Source organism: Herpailurus yagouaroundi, unplaced genomic scaffold, assembly GCF_014898765.1.
Source record: "Herpailurus yagouaroundi ecotype Mexico unplaced genomic scaffold, PumYag 67793, whole genome shotgun sequence".
NCBI lineage: Eukaryota > Metazoa > Chordata > Mammalia > Carnivora > Felidae > Herpailurus > Herpailurus yagouaroundi.
This window is the reverse complement of record NW_024420586.1, coordinates 25,813,734-25,837,786: the sequence shown is the minus strand read 5'-3', so window position 1 is coordinate 25,837,786 and position 24,053 is coordinate 25,813,734. Positions and strand designations below refer to the sequence as shown.

The 24,053-nt window shown below is 40.9% G+C and overlaps 1 long non-coding RNA gene across 8 annotated transcripts in view; it reads right to left on the bottom strand.

Annotated features, from left to right (window-relative positions):
• Positions 1 to 24,053, bottom strand: part of LOC121025923 (uncharacterized) — a 152,358-nt gene that overhangs the window by 9,185 nt on the left and 119,120 nt on the right. For 3 of the 8 annotated variants that reach the window (XR_005788188.1, XR_005788189.1, XR_005788192.1), the window contains one exon: positions 276 to 387. The exons of 4 other annotated variants lie outside the window; for them this stretch is intronic. This is a non-coding gene — a long non-coding RNA (uncharacterized LOC121025923). Of the gene's footprint in view, positions 1 to 275; positions 388 to 1,085; positions 1,454 to 24,053 lie in introns of those variants that run through there. One more of the 8 variants, XR_005788191.1, reaches the window with a different exon arrangement.

Here is a 24,053-nt window from a genome sequence, read left to right as displayed (position 1 = left end):
AGCCTGGAGCCTGTTTCCGATTCTGTGTCTCCCTCTCTCTCTGCCCCTCCCCCGTTCATGCTCTGTCTCTCTCTGTCCCAAAAATAAATAAACGTTGAAAAAAAAAATTAAAAAAAAAAAAAAAAAAGAGTGGGGACTAGCAACTGTGCCCAGTCTGGAGTGGAGCAGGTGTCAAGGTCCAACCCCAGGCCAAGGCTGAGGGGGTGCATGGGCCAAATGTGAGCCCTGTTCAGACGGTCCAGAAACCCAATAGGAGAAAATGTGGTATATGCTACCTGGGTCAGCTGTGAGCAGGATGTACAGACACAAAGCCATGATGAAGCTGTGATGAGGTGCCACCTATGGTGGTACAGTGAGTGGGATGATGACCCAGCCTGTTTCCAATACCTGGAGGAGGGAAAGATTCAGGGTCACACACTGACCACAAGTGTGTACTTCAGAGGGAGATAATGGTGGTGGGGAGTGGTCTGTTCTTCCCTGTCTGGCCTTCTTCTGGCCTAGGGTACTGCCCCTGGTGGTCTGAATATGGGCCAGACCTGGGAGTTACTGCCCACAACCACCACCCTAATGTGCAGTTGGGAGAAACCCAAACAGCTAGCCTTGGAGAGAGAGAAAGAGAGCAATAGAAGGCGCAGCTAGGATGTATGAGGGGTGTTTGTGTTGAGCCCCAACAGCTTATGTAACCCATCCTCACCTCCTTAGATGAGGGAAAGGAAGCAGGTTTAAAGATTCATGATAAACTCCTGATACTCTCAACATATTACAATTAGTAATGCACTAAGCATTCTTTCCCAGAAATCTCCCTTCTGGAATTCATCCTAAAGGTATATTCATCCAAGTAGACTGCTGTATATACACAGTAGTTGTAAGAATTCAAAAGTACTTATGTGTCCAGTAATGTACTTGCTCATGTGAACTGCAGTAAAACTAGACAATGGAAGTTTTGCAGTCATTGAAGAATTAGATAAATTAACATATATTGAGCTCTCCCCGGTATCTCACCGCTGCGTCAGTGCAGTTAGGCATCAGCAAATTAATGAGAGGAGAGAGGAGGCCCCTGCTCTTGGGCACCCGCAGGAACTTACTCCAGGTCCAGACACACCGTAAACACTTTCATCTAACGGAAGATAAGCTGTGAAATCGGATTTCTGAACCACAAGACAAGAAATCACAGAATTTTCCGGCTGAAAGGGAATAACACACTTCTTAATTGAAGAGTGGTCAGGAAAGAAAGCACATGGAGAGCAGTGCCCTGTGGCAGCTTGTGTAAAAACTGCATTCCATGCCAGGCCTGAAATGTTCCAAAGCTCAGTTCCCTATCAGCATCCCAGGTGGTGCAATTAATAAAGAGCTAGCGTGGGGCCACTGGCACAAACAAGGCAGCTCCTTAGAACCTGAACTTCCTATTTGTTCCATTCCTTGGGTAGATAACGCCTGTTAATTACTCTGGAGAAATTATTTTGAGGAGGAGAGAGGGAAGATGGCGGTGTAGGAGGACACTGGGCTCACCGCGCGTCCTGCTGATCACTTAGATTCCACCTACACCTGCCTAAATAACCCAGAAAACCGTCAGAGGATTAGCAGAACGGAGTCGCCGGAGCCAAGCGCAGACGAGAGGCCCACGGAAGAGGGTAGGAAGGGCGGCGAGGCGGTGCGCGCTCCACGGACTGGCGGGAGGGAGCCGGGGCGGAGGGGCGGCTCGCTGGCCAAGCAGAGCCCCCGAGTCTGGCTTGCAAAAAGCGGAGGGGCCTGACGGACTGTGTTCCGACAGCAAGCGCGACTTAGTGTCTGGGAGGTCATAAGTTAACAGCTCTGCTCAGAAGGCGGGAAGGCTGGAAGACAAAGGGAGGGAGAGCTGCTGAGCCCCCGGACGACAGAGCTCAGTTTGGTGGGGAACAAAGGCGCTCGCCAGCGCCATCTCCCCCGCCCATTCCCCAGCCAAAATCCCAAAGGGAACCAGTTCCTGCCAGGGAACTTGCTCGCTCCGCACAAACACCCAACTCTGTGCTTCGGCGGAGCCAAACTCCGGCAGCGGATCTGACTCCCTCCCACTGCCACAGGGCCCCTCCTGAAGTGGATCACCTAAGGATAAGCCAGCTAAGCCTGCCCCTCCTGCCCCCGTGCACCTTGCCTACCCACCCCAGCTAAGACGCCAGATCCCCAGCATCACAAGCCTGACATTGTGCAAGTAGCCCAGACAGGCCACGCCACCCCACAGTGAATCCCGCCCCCAGGAGAGGGGAAGAGAAGGCACACACCAGTCTGACTGTGAACACAGCGGTGGGCTGGGGGCAGACATCAGGTCGGACTGTGGCCCCGCCCACCAACTCCAGTTATACACCACAGCACAGGGGAAGTGCCCTGCAGGTCCTCACCACTCCAGGGACTATCCAAAATGACCAAGCAGAAAAATTCCCCTCAGAAGAATCTCCAGGAAATAACAACAGCTAATGAACTGATCCAAAAGGATTTAAATAATATAACAGAAAGTGAATTTAGAATAATAGTCATAAAATTAATCACTGGGCTTGAAAACAGTATAGAGGACAGCAGAGAATCTCTTGCTACAGAGATCAAGGGACTAAGGAACAGTCACGAGGAGCTGAAAAGCGCTTTAAACGAAATGCAAAACAAAATGGAAACCACCACGGCTCGGATTGAAGAGGCAGAGGAGAGAATAGGTGAACTAGAAGATAAAGTTATGGAAAAGGAGGAAGCTGAGAGAAAGAGAGATAAAAAAAATCCAGGAGTATGAGGGGAAAATTAGAGAACTAAGTGATACACTAAAAAGAAATAATATACGCATCATTGGTATCCCAGAGGAGGAAGAGAGAGGGAAAGGTGCTGAAGGGGTACTTGAAGAAATAATAGCTGAGAACTTCCCTGAAGTGGGGAAGGAAAAAGGCATTGAAATCCAAGAGGCACAGAGAACTCCCTTCAGACGTAACTTGAATCGATCTTCTGCATGACATATCATAGTGAAACTGGCAAAATACAAGGATAAAGAGAAAATTCTGAAAGCAGCAAGGGGTAAACGTGCCCTCACATATAAAGGGAGACCTCTAAGACTCATGACTGATCTCTCTTTTGAAACTTGGCAGGCCAGAAAGAATTGGCACGAGATTTTCAGTGTGCTAGACAGAAAAAATATGCAGCCGAGAATCCTTTATCCAGCAAGTCTGTCATTTAGAATAGAAGGAGAGATAAAGCTCTTCCCAAACAAACAAAAACTGAAGGAATTTGTCATCACTAAACCAGCCCTACAAGAGATCCTAAGGGGGACCCTGTGAGACAAAGTACCAGAGACATCACTACAAGCATAAAACATACAGACATCACAATGACTCTAAACCCATATCTTTCTATAATAACACTGAATGTAAATGGATTAAATGTGCCAACCAAAAGACATAGGGTATCAGAATGGATAAAAAAACAAGACCCATCTATTTGCTGTCTACAAGAGCCTCATTTGAGACCTGAGGACACCTTTAGATTGAGAGTGAGGGGATGGAGAACTATTTATCATGCTACTGGAAGCCAAAAGAAAGCTGGAGTAGCCATACTTATATCAGACAAACTAGACTTTAAATTAAAGGCTATAACAAGAGATGAAGAAGGACATTATATAATAGTGACAGGGTCTATCCATCAGGAAGAGCTAACAATTATAAATGTCTATGCGTGGAATATCGGAGCGCCCAAATATATAAAACAATTACTCATAAACATAAGCAACCTTATTGATAAGAATGTGGTAACTGCAGGGGACTTTAACACCCCACTTACAGAAGTGGATAGATCATCTAGACACACGGTCAATAAAGAAACAAGGGCCCTGAACGAGACATTGGATCAGATGGACTTGACAGATATATTTAGAACTCTGCATCCCAAAGCAACAGAATATACTTTCTTCTCAAGTGCACATGGAACATTCTCCAAGATAGATCATATACTGGGTCACAAAACAGCCCTTCAGAAGTTTACAAGAATTGAAATCATACCATGCATACTTTCAGACCACAATGCTATGCAGCTTGAAATCAACCACAGAAAAAAGTCTGGAAAACCTCCAAAAGCATGGAGGTTAAAGAACACCCTACTAACGAATGAGTGGGTCAACCAGGCAATTAGAGAAGAAATTAAAAAATATATGGAAACAAACGAAAATGAAAATACAACAATCCAAACGCTTTGGGACGCAGCGAAGGCAGTCCTGAGAGGAAAATACATTGCAATCCAGGCCTATCTCAAGAAACAAGAAAAATCCCAAATACAAAATCTAACAGCACACCTAAAGGAAATAGAAGCAGAACAGCAAAGGCAGCCTAAACCCAGCAGAAGAAGAGAAATAATAAAGATCAGAGCAGAAATAAACAATATAGAATCTAAAAAAACTGCAAAGCAGATAAACGAAACCAAGAGTTGGTTTTTTGAAAAAATAAACAAAATTGACAAACCTCTAGCCAGGCTTCTCCAAAAGAAAAGGGAGATGACCCAAATAGATAAAATCATGAATGAAAATGGAATTATTACAACCAATCCCTCAGAGATACAAACAATTATCAGGGAATACTATGAAAAATTATATGCCAACAAATTGGACAACCTGGAAGAAATGGACAAATTCCTGAACACCCACACTCTTCCAAAACTCAATCAGGAGGAAATAGAAAGCTTGAACAGACCCATAACCAGCGAAGAAATTGAATGGGTTATCAAAAATCTCCCAACAAATAAGAGTCCAGGACCAGATGGCTTCCAAGGGGAGTTCTACCAGACATTTCAAGCAGAGATAATACCTATCCTTCTCAAGCTATTCCAAGAAATAGAAAGGGAAGGAAAACTTCCAGACTCATTCTATGAAGCCAGTATTACTTTGATTCCTAAACCAGACAGAGACCCAGTAAAAAAAGAGAACTACAGGCCAATATCCCTGATGAATATGGATGCAAAAATTCTCAATAAGATACTAGCAAATCGAATTCAACGGCATATAAAAAGAATTATTCACCATGATCAAGTGGGATTCATTCCTGGGATGCAGGGCTGGTTCAACATTCGCAAATCAATCAACGTGATACATCACATTAACAAAAAAAAAGAGAAAAACCATATGATCCTGTCAATCGATGCAGAAAAGGCCTTTGACAAAATCCAGCACCCTTTCTTAATAAAAACCCTTGAGAAAGTCGGGATAGAAGGAACATACTTAAAGATCATAAAAGCCATTTATGAAAAGCCCACAGCTAACATCATCCTCAACGGGGAAAAACTGAGAGCTTTTTCCCTGAGATCAGGAACACAACAGGGATGCCCACTCTCACCGCTGTTGTTTCACATAGTGCTGGAAGTTCTAGCATCAGCAATCAGACAACAAAAGGAAATCAAAGGCATCAAAATTGGCAAAGATGAAGTCAAGCTTTCGCTTTTTGCAGATGACATGATATTATACATGGAAAATCCGATAGACTCCACCAAAAGTCTGCTACAACTGATACATGAATTCAGCAAAGTTGCAGGGTACAAAATCAATGTACAGAAATCAGTTGCATTCTTATACACTAACAATGAAGCAACAGAAAGACAAATAAGGAAACTGATCCCATTCACAATTGCACCAAGAAGCATAAAATACCTAGGAATAAATCTAACCAAAGATGTAAAGGATCTGTATGCTGAAAACTATAGAAAGCTTATGAAGGTAATTGAAGAAGATTTAAAGAAATGGAAAGACATTCCCTGCTCATGGATTGGAAGAATAAATATTGTCAAAATGTCAATACTACCCAAAGCCATCTACACATTCAATGCAATCCCAATCAAAATTGCACCAGCATTCTTCTCGAAACTAGAACAAGCAATCCTAAAATTCATATGGAACCACAAAAGGCCCCGAATAGCCAAAGTAATTTTGAAGAAGAAGACCAAAGCAGGAGGCATCACAATCCCAGACTTTAGCCTCTACTACAAAGCTGTCATCATCAAGACAGCATGGTATTGGCACAAAAACAGACACATAGACCAATGGAATAGAATAGAAACCCCAGAACTAGACCCACAAACGTATAGCCAACTAATCTTTGACAAAGCAGGAAAGAACATCCAATGGAAAAAAGACAGTCTCTTTAACAAATGGTGCTGGGAGAACTGGACAGCAACATGCAGAAGGTTGAAACTAGACCACTTTCTCACACCATTCACAAAAATAAACTCAAAATGGATAAAGGACCTGAATGTGAGACAGGAAACCATCAAAACCTTAGAGGAGAAAGCAGGAAAAGACCTCTCTGACCTCAGCCGTAGCAATCTCTTACTCGACACATCCCCAAAGGCAAGGGAATTAAAAGCAAAAGTGAATTACTGGGACCTTATGAAGATAAAAAGCTTCTGCACAGCAAAGGAAACAACCAACAAAACTAAAAGGCAACCAACGGAATGGGAAAAGATATTTGCAAATGACATATCGGACAAAGGGCTAGTATCCAAAATCTATAAAGAGCTCACCAAACTCCACACCCGAAAAGCAAATAACCCAGTGAAGAAATGGGCAGAAAACATGAATAGACACTTCTCTAAAGAAGACATCCGGATGGCCAACAGGCACATGAAAAGATGTTCAGCGTCGCTCCTTATCAGGGAAATACAAATCAAAACCACACTCAGGTATCACCTCACGCCAGTCAGAGTGGCCAAAATGAACAAATCAGGAGACTATAGATGCTGGAGAGGATGTGGAGAAACGGGAACCCTCTTGCACTGTTGGTGGGAATGCAAATTGGTGCAGCCGCTCTGGAAAGCAGTGTGGAGGTTCCTCAGAAAATTAAAAATAGACCTACCCTATGACCCAGCAATAGCACTGCTAGGAATTTATCCAAGGGACACAGGAGTACTGATGCATAGGGGCACTTGTACCCCAATGTTCATAGCAGCACTCTCAACAATAGCCAAATTATGGAAAGAGCCTAAATGTCCATCAACTGATGAATGGATAAAGAAATTGTGGTTTATATACACTATGGAATACTACGTGGCAATGAGAAAAAATGAAATATGGCCTTTTGTAGCAACGTGGATGGAACTGGAGAGTGTGATGCTAAGTGAAATAAGCCATACAGAGAAAGACAGATACCATATGGTTTCACTCTTATGTGGATCCTGAGAAACTTGACAGGAACCCATGGGGGAGGGGAAGGAAAAAAAAAAGAGGTTAGAGTGGGAGAGAGCCAAAGCATAAGAGACTGTTGAGAACTGAGAGCAAACTGAGGGTTGATGGGGGGTGGGAGGGAGGAGAGGGTGGGTGATGGGTATTGAGGAGGGCACCTTTTGGGATGAGCACTGGGTGTTGTATGGAAACCAATTTGACAATAAATTTCATATATAAATTTAAAAAATGAAAAAAAGAAAAAGTACTGACAATACCAAGTACTGGTGAGGATGTGGAACAACTGGATCTCTCATATGCTATTGACACAAATACAAAATTATACAGCCACTCCAGAAAACGGTCTGGCAGGTTCCTGTGAAGTTAAATATACACACACCATATGACCTAGATGTTCAGTTCAGAGATGGAGAGCTGGAAATATGTTGCCTATCCCATCAAAGAAAAAACTGGGAAAATTACAAATTAATGAGTTTCCTCGGACTCATCAGAGACCTGAGGTCATAGAATAAATGTCTTTCCAAAATCTGGAGGGAGATAGGCACCTGAAGAGAGACACAGGACTGGAGCATTAGCCATTATGAATATTAAACAAAAAATTTTGATGAATTCCTGGAGACCTAGCATGAGAATGTGAAGCTCCGACGGGACTCAGCCATGTGGGGTTCCCACGCTCTTGCAAGGCTTTTCCTCTAGGAGTACCACTAGGCTCACACAAACAATCCAGAAAGGTTTCCCCATGGTGCTAGCAAGGAGAAGAGAACAGCCACTGCCCAAATCCTCCCAGACCCATATCCCAGATCTCCCTTACAGAATGAAAAATCTTAATCTTCAGGCACTAGTAAAATTGTGCTGCAACTAAGGGAAGGCAATTGAGGTCATCAAGGAAACTTGGTCCAGACCTACTTTCCTATCTTCCCTAAGTAACTAAAGCTTCCATCTTCAGGAATGAGAGCATCAGAGCTGTAGCTGGGTATACTCATGCAGCTGGGAGTAGCAAACAGGGCAGACAAGCTCTACCCATAGAGGAAGGGACAGGAACATTGTGAAGGCCACTCCCCCAAGACACAAGCCCACAGTGCTTGCCTACAAATAAGGCTTAATTGAAACATCAGAGAAGACTTTCTCTCTCATTCCCATTTCCATTAGAAACATTAACATATTAACTGCAATTATTTTAAATTCTCTGTCTGATACTTTCATCATCTATGTTATATCCAAGTTTGGCTCTGATGATTGCTTTGTCTCCAGACTGTGTTTCTTGCCATTTGTATGCAGAACAATTCTTTGTTGAAAGTTTAACATGTTGTATGGGACAGTTAGATACTGAAGTAAATATTTTGTATGTTCGGAGAAGAGCACACAGTTACTTTTCCTAGGATTTTAGTATGGGTATTTCTGCTAGGATTTAGTATTAATTTAGTAAGGAGTTGTACTAAGTTTATTGTTGCTGTGATTATTCTCAGTGAGCCAAGAGCCTTCAAGTCCTTCTACTGATGTCTTCTTTTGATCTCCCCATTTGGCTTTGTGTCTTTCCCTTGTGCTGTTCCCTGGAGAAAGTCTGTCTCTTACAGCTTTATGAGCTGTATTCCATGCTTATTTTTTATTTGAGGCTTGTTAGTGTGGTGGGGAGTGGGAGGGAATATGTTTCCTGATATTCTAATTAAATCTCAGTATTAGACAGACACCATGTACCTGGGTCTCAGGGTTATGTGGCCTTCACAAGTGTTTCTGCTGCCCTGCCAGATGGAATGCTGAGCCTAGCACTTATTACTCCAGAGACAGAGATTATTCCCCACTCACACCCCCACACCCAACCTTCCTTCCTTCCAGCTGCAGCAGGTTTCCACCTGTGCCCTTAGGCTACAGCTTTGATGTCCTTCCCCTGCAGATGAAGGCTTTTGCTAGTTAGGGGAGATAGGGAGGATGGGTAGGCAAGAGTTTCAATGGAAGTTTCCATTTTTTTTCCTCCCAACTGCAATGGGTTTTTACCAGTGACCTTAGGCAACAGGTTTTGATAATTTTCATCATACAAATTAAGGCTTTTGTTTTGTATGGGAGATTGAGGAAATAGGTTTGTATAGTTTCAGCAGTGCCTGCAGCCCCATTTCCTCTGTCTTCTCAGGATTCTCCTCAACATCCCTACTGGTGACTGGTGGAGTTCTAGAGGAAAAGAGTGCAAGCAGGTGTGAAACTCCCAGGTCTGCAGCCACTAGGACTTCACACTCTCACAGTAGTACACACTCAGCCTTTAGCCATTCGTTAAACATTTTTACCTGAACTTTCTTACTGGCTTATGTGACATTTGGAGGCATCTTTTCTAGATAATCAAATGCTCAGGTGTTTTGTCCTTCCTATCAGTGCCTGTCTCTTTAGATTTCAGGTTAATTGTTTTCCCAGAAAACTCATTTCATCAATGGTTTCAAGAAAAGTATTTAAGTCGCAGTTTGTCCAGCTTTTTTCTTCTAAGAATGGAAGTGATGCTCTGTCCAGCACTGTATATCTCTGCATTGAAACCAGTCATTGTTTTGTTGTTATCCTACCTATATCACTATATTTGCTAACAGCATATACTGAGGTCATGGTTTTTAATTTTGACAGTCTTTGTCCTTTAATTGATGTTTTAGGCTATTTAAATTCAATGTATTATTGATGTTCGGATTTAGAACTACCATTTTATTGTTTTCTGTTCTTTCCTCCTGTTTTTCATTCCTGTTTTACCTTTACTGCCTTGTTTGGGGTTAGTTAAAACTTCCAATATTCTGTTTCAATACATCTGATGTGATTTTTTTATTTTTTTTAAATGTCAGCAACCAAACCAAGGTTTTTTTTTTTTTTACATTTTTTTCATTTATTTCTGAGAGAGAGAGAGAGAGAAAGAAAGAGAGACAGAATGAGTAGGGGATGGACAGAGAGAAGAGGGAGACACAGAATCTGGAGTAGGCTCCAGGCTCTGAGCTGTCAGCACAGAGCCTAACGCAGAGCTCAAACTTGTGAACCACAAGATCATGACCTGAGCCAAAGCTGGACAGTCAACCAACTGACCCACCCGGGCACCCCTGTTGTGATCTTCACTATATCTTTGTATGTTCCTCTAGGAATTACAAAGTACATACTTAACTTTTCATATTCAACTTAGAATCAATATTTTATCATTTCAGTTCAAATGTAGAAACCTTGCCACCTTATAGGCCTCTTTACCATCCGCTCTTTATGCTACAGTTGTCTGATTGGTTACATTTACACATGTTGAAACTTATATCAGACAATGTTATAAATTTTACTTTTAAGTGTCAAACATACTTTAAAGAACTCAGGAGGGTAAGAATCATCTATTATTATATTTATCCAGATATTTACCATTTCTGGGTCCCTAGGTTTGAATCTGAGTTATGTGGCATCAGTGCTGAGAGTGTGAGGCCTCTGAACACTTTATCTGTGTAGGTTATGACATCTCTCAAATCATTGAGATCAGTTTTATAAGGTTTAATGAGGTATGAGGTTTAAAACTTACAAGGTTTGTGAGGTACATGGGGATTTGCATTCAAGGTTTGAGATCCCTAAAATTTTAAAGGGTCTGTGTTCCACATTTAGATTTGAGACATTTCAGGGGCACCTGGGTGGCTCAGATGGTTGAGCGTCTGACTGGCTCAGGTCATGATCTCATGGTTTGTGGGTTCAGGCCCCACGTTAGGCTTTGTGCTGACAGTGCAGAGCCTGCTTTGGATTCTCTGTCTCCCTCTCTCTGTGCCCTTCCCCTGCTTACACTCACTCACTCTCTCTCAAAAATAAATAAATATTAAATATATGCTTTAGATTTGAGGCATTTGGGATCTATGCTCAAGGAGTATGGCCCTTGAACACTTTGAGTGTCTATGCTCCAAGATTTCTGTGTAAGGTATTTGGAGTTTATGTTCAGGATGTAAGATCTCTGAACTCTTTAAGGTCTGTATCCCAAGGTTTGAATCTGAATTATGTGCATAAGTGTTCAATGTGTGACGTCTCTAAAATTCTGAAGGTCTGTGTTGTAAGATCTGAATCTGGGATACTTGGGCTTTTTGATCGAGGTTTGAGTTCTCTGAACTTTTATTTATTTTTTTTTTAATTTTTTTTTCAACGTTTATTTATTTTTGGGACAGAGAGAGACAGAGCATGAACGGGGGAGGGGCAGAGAGAGAGGGAGACACAGAATCGGAAACAGGCTCCAGGCTCTGAGCCATCAGCCCAGAGCCTGACGCGGGGCTCGAACTCACGGACCGCGAGATCGTGACCTGGCTGAAGTCGGACACTTAACCGACTGCGCCACCCAGGCGCCCCGAGTTCTCTGAACTTTTAGAGGATCTTTGTTACAAATTTGGGTCTGAGGTAATTGAGTCTGGATTCAAGAAGTAAGGCCTTAATCGGGAAGAAATGGACAAAATCCTAGAAACACATACACTACCAAAACTGAAACAGGAAGAAATAGAAAATTTGAACGGACCCATAACCAGTAAAGAAATTGAATTAGTAATCAAAAATCTCTCAAAAAACACGAGTCCAGGGCCAGATGGCTTTCAGGGGAATTCTGCTACACATTTAAGGAAGAGTTAACAACTGTTCTCTTGAAGGTGTTCCAAAAAATAGAAATGGAAGGAAAACTTCCAAACTCTTTCTATGAAGCCAGCATTACCTTGATTCCAAAATGGGGTCAAGACAAAGACCCCATTAAAAAGGAGAACTATAGACCAATTTCCCTGATGAACATGGATGCAAAAATCCTCAACAAGATATTAGCCAACCAGCTCCAACAATACATTAAAAAAATTATTCGCCATGACCATGTGGGATCTATACCTGGGATGCAGGGCTGGTTCAATATCTGCAAAACAATCAATGTGATTCATCACATCAATAAAAGAAAGGACAAGAACCATATGATCCTCTCAATAGATGCAAAGAAAGCATTTGACAAAATACAGCATCCTTTCTTTTTTTTTTATTTTTTTTTTATTTTTTTTTCAACGTTTATTTATTTTTGGGATAGAGAGAGACAGAGCATGAACGGGGGAGGGGCAGAGAGAGAGGGAGACACAGAATCGGAAACAGGCTCCAGGCTCTGAGCCATCAGCCCAGACCCCGACGCGGAGCTCGAACTCACGGACCGTGAGATCGTGACCTGGCTGAAGTCGGACACTTAACCGACTGCGCCACCCAGGCGCCCCCATCCTTTCTTGATAAAAACCCTCAAGAAAGTAGGGAGAGAAGGATCATACCTCGAGATCATAAAAGACATATATGAAAGACCCAAAGCTAATATCATCCTCCATGGGGAAAAACTGAGAGTTTTCCCCCTAAGGTCAGGAACAAGACAGGGAAATTCACTCTCACAACTGTTACTTGACATAGTATTGGAAGTCCTAGCCTCAGCAATCAGACAACACAAAGAAATAAAAGGCATCCAAATTGGCCAGGAGGAGGTCAAACTTTCACTCTTCACAAATGACATGATACTCTATATGGAAAACCCAAAAGATTTCACCAAAAACCTGCTAGAACTGATTCATGAATTCAGCAAAGTTGCAGGATATAAAATCAATGCACAGAAATCGGTTGCATTCCTACACACCAACAATGAAGTGACAGAAAGAGAAATCAAGGAATCAATCCCATTTCCAGTTGCACCAAAAACTGTAAAATACCTAGGAATAAATCTAACCAAAGAGGTGAAAAATCTATACACTGAAAACTATAGAAAGCCTTATGAAAGAAATTGAAGAAGACACAACAAAATGGAAAAAGATTCCATGCTCCTGGATAGGAAGAACAAATATTGATAAAATGTCAATACTACCCATAGCAATCTACATATTCAATGCAATACCTATCAACACAAGCATTCTTCACAGAGCTAGAAAAAATAATCCTAAAATTTGTACGGAACTAGAAAAGACCACGAATAGCCAAAGCAATCTTGAAAAAGAAAACCAAAGCAGGAGGCATCACAATCCCAGACTTCAAGCTGAATTACAAAGCTGTAATCATCAAGACAGTATGGTACTGGCACAATAACAGGCACTCAGATCAATGGAACAGAATTGAGAACTCAGAAATGGACCCACAAACCTATGGCCAACTAATCTTTGACAAAGCAGAAAAGAATATTCAATGCAATAAAGACAATTTCTTCAGCAAGTGGTTCTGGGAAAACTAGACAGTTACATGCAGAAGAATGAACCTGTACCACTTTCTTACACCATATAGAAAAATAAACTCAAAATGGATGAATGACCTAAATGTAAGAAAGGAAGCCATCAAAATCCTAGAGGAGAAAATAGGCAACAACCTCTTTCACCACGGCAACAGCAACTTCATACTTGAGATGTCTCCAGAGGCAGGGGAAACAAAAGCAAAAATGAACTATTGGGACCTCTTCAAGATAAAAAGCTTCTACACAGTGAAGGAAACAATCAGCAAAACTAAAAGGCAACTGACAGAATGGGAGAAGATATTTGCAAATGACATATCAGATAAAGGGTTAGTATCCAAAATCTATAAAGAACTTACCAAACTCAACACCCAAAAAACAAATAATCCAGTGAAGAAATGGGCAAAAGACATGAATAGACACTTCTCCAAAGACATCCAGATGGCTAACAGACACATGAAAAAAATGCTCAACATCACTCATCATCAGGGAAATACAAATCAAAACCACAACGAGATACCACCTTACACCCGTCAGAATGGCTAAAATTAAAACTCAGGCAACAACACATGTAGGTGAGGATGTGGAGAAAGAGGAATCTTTTTGCACTCCTGGTGGGAATGCAAACTAGTGCAGTCACTCTGGAAAACAGTATAGAGTTTCCTCAAAAAATTAAAAATATAACTACCCTACGACCCAGCAATTGCACTACTAGGTATTTATCTGAGGGATACAGGTATGCTGTTTTGAAGGGGCACATGCACCTCAATGTTTATAGCAGCACTATCAACAATAGCCAAAGTATGGAAAGAGCCCAAAGGTCCATCAATGGATGAATGGATAAAGAAGACATGAGATATGTGTGTGTGTGTATATATATAAACACACACATATACACACACACAATGGAGTATTACTCAGCAATCAAACAGAATGAAACTTGCCATTTGCAACTACATGGATGGAACTAGAGGGTATTATGCTAAGCAAAATTAGTCCGTCAGAGAAAGACAAATATAATATGACTTCACTCATATGACCACTTTAAGACCCAGAACAGATGAACACAGGGAAGGGAAGCAAAACTAATATAAAAACAGGGAGAGGGACAAAACATAAGAGACTCTTAAATATGGAGAACAAACAGAGGGTTACTGGAGAGGTTGTGGGAAGGGGGATGGGCTAAATGGGTAAGGGGCATTAAGGAATCTACTCCTGAAATCATTGTTGCACTATATGCTAACTAACTTGTATGTAAATTTAAAAAATCAATAAATAAATTTTTTAAAAAGAAGTGAGGCCTTGAAATTTTTGAAAGTCTGTTTCCCAGATTTTTACCTGAGGTGTTTGAAAGTCTATGGTCAAGAGTAATGTCTTTGAAATCTTTGAGGGGCTAGGTTCCACAATCTACATCTGAGACACTTAAGGAGTCTGTGCTCAGGGTTGAGTTTTCTGAATTCTTTGAAGATCTACCCCAAGGTTTCAGCCTGACATAATTGTGGGACTGCGATAAAGTCTCAGGTTTCTGAACTCTCTGAGAGTCTGTGGCTCAAGGTCTGAGTCAGAGAGATTTGGGTGTCTGTGTTCACAGTTTGAGATCTCTGAAGACTTTGAGATATGCCCCAAGTGTTTCTTTTTATGTTTTGTCTTATGGTGGGGGGGAGAACGAGTGGGGTAGGGACAGAGAGAGAGGGAGACAGAGGATCCAACGTGGGCTCTGAGCTGATAGCAGAGAGCCAGATGCAGGGCTTGAACCCACAAGCCATGAGATCATGAACTGAGCAGAAGTCAGGCACTTAACCGACTGAGCCACCCAGGTGCCCCAAGGTTTAATCTGATTAATGTAGACTGAGTGTTCAGGGTTTTAGGTCTGTGAATAGTTTGAGGGTCTGTATTTCAAGGCATGAAGTCTCTGAAATTTTAGAAGGTCTGTGTCCCAAGTTTGGGTCTAAGGTATTCGAGGTCTTAGTTCAAGAAATAAAGTTTTTAAACTTTCTGAGGGTATGTATTCAAAATTTTTGTCTGAGTTGTTTAAACGTCCACATTTAGGTTATAAGGTATATGTTTGAAAGTTTGAACCTGAGGTGGGATTCTGTGCTCAAGTTTACTGAATTCCTTCAGGGTCTGCTCCAACATTAAAGTGTATGTATGTATGTATGTATGTATGTATTTGGAGAGAGGGAGGGAGGGGAAGAGAGAGAGATTGAATCCCAAGCAACAACACTGAGCCCGATGTGGGGCTCAAACTCATGAACCATGAGATCATGACCTGAGCCAAAACCAAGATCCAAATGCTTAACTGAGCCAGGCACCCCTGTTCCAACATTTAAATATGAGGTAACTAGGAATTTGTGTACTAGGTGTGAGGTCCCTCAACTATTTTTAAGTCTGTGCCTCAAGGTTTAACTCTGAGGTTTTTGGAGGTCTCTATCGGTGACAGATGTCTCTGAAAACAATAGAATTGTTTTCAATAGAATTCTGTTTCCAAAGATTTAAGTCTGCGGTGTTCAGGGGTCTGTGTTTGGCATGTGAAGTCTTTGAACTTTTAGAGGATCTGGATTCCAAGTTTTGAATATGAGGTATTTGGGGTCTGTTTTCAGAGTGTGAAGTCTGATATTTTAGAGGCTGTGTCCCAAGGACTTAGTTGGAGTTATTTGGGGGTCCGTAGCCAAGGTATGATGTCTCTGAAATTTTGAGAGTCTCTGTCCTAAGGATTGATTCTGAGGGGGTTGGAAGTCTGTTCTGGGTGTGACTTCTCCAAACCCTTTAAGGTATGTGACTCCAGATTTTGACTCTAAAGTACTTGGTGTTCTGTGTTCACAGGGTGAGGTCTCTGAAGTCTTTAAAAATTTGTTGTAAGGTTTAAACCTAAAGTCACTGTGGATCTGTGTTCAGAGTGTGAGGCTTCTCATATCTTTTGGTGTCTTCATTTTAATGTTTGAGTCTGAGGTATTTGGGGGTCTCTGTTCAGAGTGAGAGGTCTCTAAAACCTATAGGGGTCTGTTTCCAAAGGCTTAAGTTTCATGTATTTGGAGGTCTGCATTCATGGCATGAGGTCTCTATACTTTCCAAGGATCTATGTCCCAAAGATTAAGCCTGAGTTATTTATAGGTCCGTATTCAGAGTTTGAAACCTCTGAGATTTTCAGCTTGTGTTCTGAGGGTTTAGTCTTAGCAATTAGGAGACTTGTTTTCAGGGTGTGTGATTGTTGAACTTTTAGAATGTCTGAGTCCCACATTTCTGTCTGAGGTATTAGGGGGTCTGTATTCAAGAAGTGAGGTCCATGAATTCTTTGCAAGTCTTTATTCCAAGTTTTTTGCCTGAGGTGTTTGTGAAGTCTGTGTTTAGGGTATGAGGTCTCTGATCTCTCTAAGAGAATATATTCCATGTTTTGAGTCAGGTATTTAGAGGTGTGTGCTCATGTTCTCTGAAAATTTTCAGGGTCAGTCCAAAGGTTTGAGTTTGAAGTAACTGCTGGTTTGTGTTCAGGGTATGAGGTCTCTGAAATTTTTCAGGGTCTACAGCATAAGGTTGGAATCTGAGGTAATTGAGGGTCTGTGATAAAGTTGTAAAGTCTTTTGAAATTTTAAGCTTGGATCCCAAGTTTCAGAGGTATTTTTGCTCTGTGTTCAAAGAGTAAGGTCCTTGAAGTCTTTTAAGTTCTGAGTTCCAAGTTTTTTGTCTGAGTTGATTAGATGCCTCTGTTCAGGATGTGAGGTCTCTGAACTCTGAGAATCTATATTCAAAGGTTTAAACCTGGGGGCACCTGGGTGGTTCAGTTGGTTGGGTGTCTGACTCGGTTTTAGCTCAGGTCATGATCTCACAGTTTGTGAGTTCAAGCCCCACATCGTGCTCTGCACTGACGATGTAGAGCCTGCTTGGAATTCTCTATTTCTCTCTCTGCCCCTCCCCTGCTCACGTTCTTTCTCACAAAATAAATAAACTTTTAAAAAAGGGTTTAAATCTGAGGTATTTGGAGGTCTGTGTTCATGGGTGTGCCTGAAGTCTTTGAGGGTCTGTGTCAAGGTTTGAAACAGGGGTTCTGGGAGTCTGTGGCCAGGGAATAAGAGGTGTCTGTATTTATTAACTGTCTGCTCCAAGGTTTGATCTGAAGTATTTTGGGGTCTGTGATCTGGGTGTGTGATCTCTCTGTGCTGTAAAGATGTTAGTGTGAAAGTCTGATTTTGTTCTATGGGGCTGTGAGTTCAGAGTTGAAAGTTGTGAACCATTTTGATGATCTGCGTTCATAGGTTTCAGTCTGATGTTACAGGGGATCTGGGTTTGTGCATTAGGGATTTGTGGTTGGAGTATGAGGACTCTGAAATTTCTGGGTGTATTTGATATGAATTTTGAATCTGAGCTTCTGGAGTCTATATTCAGGGTGTGAAAGTCCTGATCTGTGAAGGTCTACATTGCCAGGTCAGGGTCTTAAGTGTTTGGTGGTACATGTTCAGTGAGTGAGGTATCTGACTCTTTGAAGATCCTTTTTTTCATAGGATTGATTCTGAGGTATTCGTGCATCTATATTTTGAGAGTAAGAGTTTGAAGACTTTGAGGGTCTATGATAATGAAATTGATGTATTGGCATGTCTGTGTTTAGAGTTGCAGTTCTATGAAATCTTTAAGGGTCTATGTTCCAAGATCTGAAGTCTTTCTTGTCTGTTTTCTGGGTGTAATACTCATAAATCTTGTAGGGCCTGTATTCTAATGTTTATATGACATATATGTATTTTTTTTAAGGAGTAAGTTTTCTGAACTCGTTGAAGGTCTGTGACCCGAGGTTGGAGTCTCGGGTATTTGTAAGATTGTACGCCGGGTATAAGGGTCTATGCATTCATTGAGGGGCTAGGTTCCAAATATTCAATCACCAGTATTCAGAGGTGTGTCCATGTTGTAATGACACAGAATACTCTCATAATATGCATTCCAAGGTTGGAGTCTGAGGTATTCAGTGTCTCTTTTCAAGGTTGTAAGAGTCTGCCCTCTTTCACGGTTTGTTTCCCAAGTTTGCTTACAATTTTTGTTTTCTGTTTTGTTTTTTTTGGCATCTAAACTCAAGAATGTGAGGTCTCTCAACTTTAGAGGGTCAGAGCTCCGAGAGTTGTGTGTGTCATTTGTGGTTATTGCTGTTCAGTCTGTGAGGTTTTGGGAGTCTGTGTTCAGGGTATGAGGTCTCTGAATTCTTTGGAACCTGTATTCCAAGATTTGAATCTGGGGTAACTGAATGAAGTACTATTTCCTATTGAGAGAGCCTATATATACATAGCCAAAGGGTGGTGGAAACTTCTTTTTTTTAACATCATAAGCACATGTCCAAAATAGTGTCTGTAAACTAAAATGTCCTAAATAAGCCTTGCTCATAATAGATTTCCATTATATTTTCTGATGCGAAAAATATCCTGAAGATATTGTAATGGTTGTTTTTAAAATGCAGCACATAATTGGCAGGAACAGCGTTTCCAGGAAAAACATATTGTTTATAGTAACCCAGTCTTCCATTAGCAGTTGTTTCAGAAGAACTCTTTGTGTATATTATATTTTTCTAAACCAAACTGTACTCTAACTCTGCATTAAAATATCAGGACTATGTTTAGAGTACACCTCAAATACCACATCCTGTACAAAATTTTCTTGGTCTTATAGATGCTAAAATGTTACCTAAAACCTTTCTGGAAATCCAGCCCACTCACACACACACACACACCTCCCACCTGTAGCCAAAGGCAGAGTAAATTGTTCACCGTTCTTCACTCCTGTGGCATTATAATAATACATATTTCATGTGAGATTTCATTTCACCCTGTCTGCTGTGCCTCCTCCCACTGGGAGCAGAGCCAGGGACTATATCTTCTCTAAGTATTTTTGGTTCCTCCCACAGTGCCTGACCCACAGTGGGTGGTAGGTATTAATGCTGTTATTTATTCGTCCATTACTCTAATAAGTCATCATACCTTTAATTCTCTTTACCTGAACCCATTCTGTCATGTTACTAATAGTGTTGATCTGATTTTGAAAAGAAGCATTCGTAAAGGGACCTGTGGTGGACACTGGGATGTACCACCCTTCTTCCCCTTCAATGACGGGCTTAGTCCTTCAGGTGCTGGGGGTTCTATTGTCAGACAGTTGTCAGCCCCTTATGGGATTGTCTCAACTGCAGAGAGCTGCCTCACTCAAGGTCACACTCCTTCCCTGGGTGGCCTATATTTAATGACTGATCAAAATGGGGATGTAAAGGCATATCATCGAGCCTTAACCTGATGGGCATTCAAAAGATTCCCAAGGAGTCAGCCATGGCAGTAATTAGGCTTGCATCACAGTTCAAATTCTCCATCCATGCATCCTGGCTACATTGTCAAATTTGTTGGCTGGGAGTTATTTATTCTGTTTTCTTATTACCCTTTCAATATCTGTAGGGTCTCATTGATAACCTAATGTATGTTCCTGATATCAGTCATGTATTTCCTCTTCCTAGTCTTATTCAGTCTAGCTAGAGGTTTGTCAATTTTGTTGATCTTTTCCAAGACCTGACTTTTAGTTCTGTTAATTGTCTCTACTGTTTCCAATAAAGTTTATTTCTGCTCTTTATTATTTCCTTCCTTCTAGTTACCAGGGATTAACTTTGCTCTTCTTCTATCTTGTTAAGAAGAGAACTTAGGTCACTTTTTTTTTAAAGAGAGAGTGCAAGTTGGGGAGAGGGGCAGAGGAAGAGAGAGAATCTTAAGCAAGCTCCACACTCAGCACAGAGCCCGATGCGGGGCTTGATCCCATGACCCTGGGATCATGACCTGAGCTAAAATCAAGAATCAGATACTCAACTGACTGAGCCACCCAGGTACCCTTACATACTTCTTCTCTAATATTATCATTTAAACCTATAAATTTTCCTCTAAACATCCCTTTAGTTGAATCCCATGAATTTTGATCTGTTCTACTTTCACTGTTGTTCAGATCAAAATATTTTCTAATTTCTCTCATGATTTCATCTTCGACCCATGAATCACTTTAAAGTATGTTGTTTAACTTCCAGATTTGGGGAGTTTCCAATATATCATATAATTGATTTGTAATCTAATTCAACTGTGATCATAGAATATGCTCTGTATAATCTTGGTCCTTTAAAATTTATCAAGATATCCTTTAAGGTCTAACCTATGGTCTCTTGTGGTGAAATGATGATATGCACTTGAAAAGACTGTATATTTTGCAATTGTTGAATGGAGCATTCTATAGATGGCAGTTAAGTCAAGATGGTTGATAGCAGTGCTCAATCCATTTGTGTCTTTAGTGAATTTGTTTTTGGTCTAGTCATTCCAACTATAAACAGAGTGTTCAAATTTCCTGCTGTGTTTCCATCAATTTCTGCTTCATGTATATTGAGGCTCTATTATTAGGTACATACATATGTATAATTGTTATATCTTTCTAAGGAACTATCCCTTTATCATTATGACATTTTACTTTTATTGTCTTCAAATCTACTGTATCTGGTTTATAATATCCACTGCATCCTTATGTTTTTTTAAATATGAAATTTATTACCAAATTGGTTTCCATACAACACCCAGTGCTCATCCCAACAGGTGCCCTCTTCAATGCCCATCAACCACTTTCTCCTCCCTCCTACCCCCCATTAACCCTCAGTTTATTCTCAGTTTTTAAGAGTCTCTTATGGTTTGGCTCCCTGCCTCTCTAACTTTTTTTCCCTTCCCCTCCCCCATGGACTTCTGTCAAGTTTCTCAGGATACACATAAGAGGGAAAACATATGGTATCTGTCTTTCTCTGCCTGACTTATTTCACTTAGCATAACACTCTCCAGTTCCATCCACGTTGCTACAAAGGGCCATATTTCATTCTTTCTCATTGCCAAGTAGTATTCCATTGTGTATATAAACCACAATTTCTTTTCCATTCATCACTTGATGGACATTTAGGCTCTTTACACAATTTGGCTATTGTTGAAACTGCTTCTATAAACATTGGGGTACAAGTGCCCTCTACATCAGCACTCCTGTATCCCTTGGGTAAATTCCTAGCAGTGCTATTCCTGGGTCATAAGGTAGATCTCTTTTTAATTTCTTGAGGAACCTCCACACTGTTTTCCAGAGCGGCTGCACCAGTTTGCATTCCCACCAACAGTGCAAGAGGGTTCCCGTTTCTCCACATCCTCACCAGCATCTATAGTCTCCTGATTTATTCATTTTAGCCACTCTGACTGGCATGACGCAGTATCTCAGTGTGGTTTTCATCTGTATTTCCCTGATGAGGAGCGACGTTGAGCATCTTTTCATGTGCCTATTGGTCATCTGGATGTCTTCTCTAGAGTAGTGTCTATTCATGTCTTCTGCCCATTTCTTCACTGGATTATTTGGTTTTCCGGTGTGGAGTTTGCTGAGTTCTTTATAGATTTTGGATACTAGCCCTTTGTCTGATATGTCATTTGCAAATATCTTTTCCCAATCCGTTGGTTGCATTTTAGTTTTGTTGATTGTTTCCTTTGCATTGCAGAAGCTTTTTATCTTGATGAGGTCCCAACAGTTCATTTTTGCTTTTAATTCCCTTGCCTTTGGAGATGTGTCAAGTAAAAAATTGCTGTGCAGGTCACGATCTCGCGGTCTGTGAGTTCGAGCCCCGCGTCGGGCTCTGGGCTGATGGCTCAGAGCCTGGAGCCTGTTTCCGATTCTGTGTCTCCCTCTCTCTCTGCCCTCCCCCGTTCATGCTCTGTCTCTCTCTATCCCAAAAATAAATAAACGTTGAAAAAAAAATTTAAAAAAAAAAATTGCTGTGGCTGAGGTCAGAGAGGTTTTTTCCTGCTTTCTCCTCTAGGGTTTTGATGGTTTCCTGCCTCACATTCAGGTCCTTTATCCATTTTGAGTTTATTTTTGTGAATGGGGTAAGAAAGTGGTCTAGTTTCATTCTTCTGCATGTTGCTGTCCAGTTCTCCCAGCACCATTTGTTAAAGAGACTGTCTTTCCTGCTTTGTCAAAGATTAGTTGCCCATACTTTTGTGGGTCCAATTCTGGAGTCTCTATTCTATTCTATTGGTCTATGTGTCTGTTTTGTGCCAATACCATGCTGTCTTGATGATGACAGCTTTGTAGTAGAGGGTAAAGTCTGGAATTGTGATGCCTCCAGCTTTGATCTTCTTCTTCAACATTACTTTGGCTATTCAGGGTCTTTTGTGGTTCCATACAAATTTTAGGATTGCTTGTTCTAGCTTTGAGAAGAATGCTGGTGCAATTTCGATTGGGATTGCATTGAATGTGTAGATAGCTTTGGGTAGTATTGACATTTTAACAATATTTATTTTTCCAATCCATTACCATGGAGTTTTTTTCCATTTCTTTGTACCTTCTTCAATTTCCATCATAAGCTTTCTATAGTTTTCAGCATACAGATCTTTTACATCTTTGGTTAGGTTTATTCCTAGGTATTTTATGCTTCTTGGTGCAATGGTGAATGGGATCAGTTTCTTTATTTGTCTTTCTGTTGCTTCATTATTGTGTATAAGAATGCAACTGATTTCTGTACATTGATTTTGTATCCTGCGACTTTACTGAATTCATGTATCAGTTCTAGCAGACTTTTGGTGGAGTCTATCAGGTTTTCCATGTATAGTATCATGTCATCTGCAAAGAGTGAAAGCTTGACTTCATCTTTGCCAATTTCGATGCCTTTGATTTCCTTTTGTTGTCTGATTGCTGATGTTAGAATTTCCAACACTATGATAAACAACAGCAGTGAGAGTGGACATCCCTGTCATGTTCCTGATCTCAGGGAGAAAGCTCTCAGTTTTTCCCCATTGAGGATGATATTAGCTGTGGGCTTTTCATAAATGGCTTTTGTAATGTTTAAGTATGTTCCTTCTATCCCAACTTTCTCGAGGGCTTTTATTAAGGAACGATGCTTAATTCTGTCAAATGCTTTTTCTGCATTGATTGACAGGATCATATTGTTCTTATCGTTTCTTTTATTAATGTGATGTATCACATTGATTGATTTGTGAATGTTGAGCCAGCCCTGTAGCCCAAGAATGAATCCCACTTAATATGGTGAATAATTACTTTATATGCTGTTGAATTCGATTTGTTAGTATCTTGTTGAGAATTTTTGCACCCATGTTCATCAGGGATATTGGCCTGTAGTTCTCTTTTTTTGCTGGGTCTCTGTCTGGTTTAGGAATCAAAGTAAAGTGAGTCTGGAAGTTTTCCTTCCCTTTCTATTTTTTGGAATAACTTGAGAAGGATAGGTATTATCTCTGCCTTAGATGTCTGGTAGAATTCCCCAGGGAAGCCATCTGGTCCTAGACTCTTATTTGTTGGGAGATTTTTGATAACTGATTCAATCTCTTCGCTGGTTATGGGTCTGTTCAAGTTTTCTATTTCTTCCTGTTTGAGTTTGGAAGTGTGTGGGTGCTTAGGAATTTGTCCACTTCTTCCAGGTTGTCCAGTTTGTTGGCATACACTTTTTCACAGTATTCCTGATAATTGCTTTGTATTTCTGAGGGATTGGTTGTAATAATTCCATTTTCATTCATGATTTTATCTATTTGGGTCATCTCCCTTTTCTTTTTGAGAAGCCTGGCTCGAGGTTTATCAATTTTGTTTATTTTTTTAAAAAAAAAACAATTCTTGGTTTCATTGATCTGCTCTACAGTTTTTTTTTTTTTTAGATTCTGTATTGTTTATTTCTGCTCTGATCTT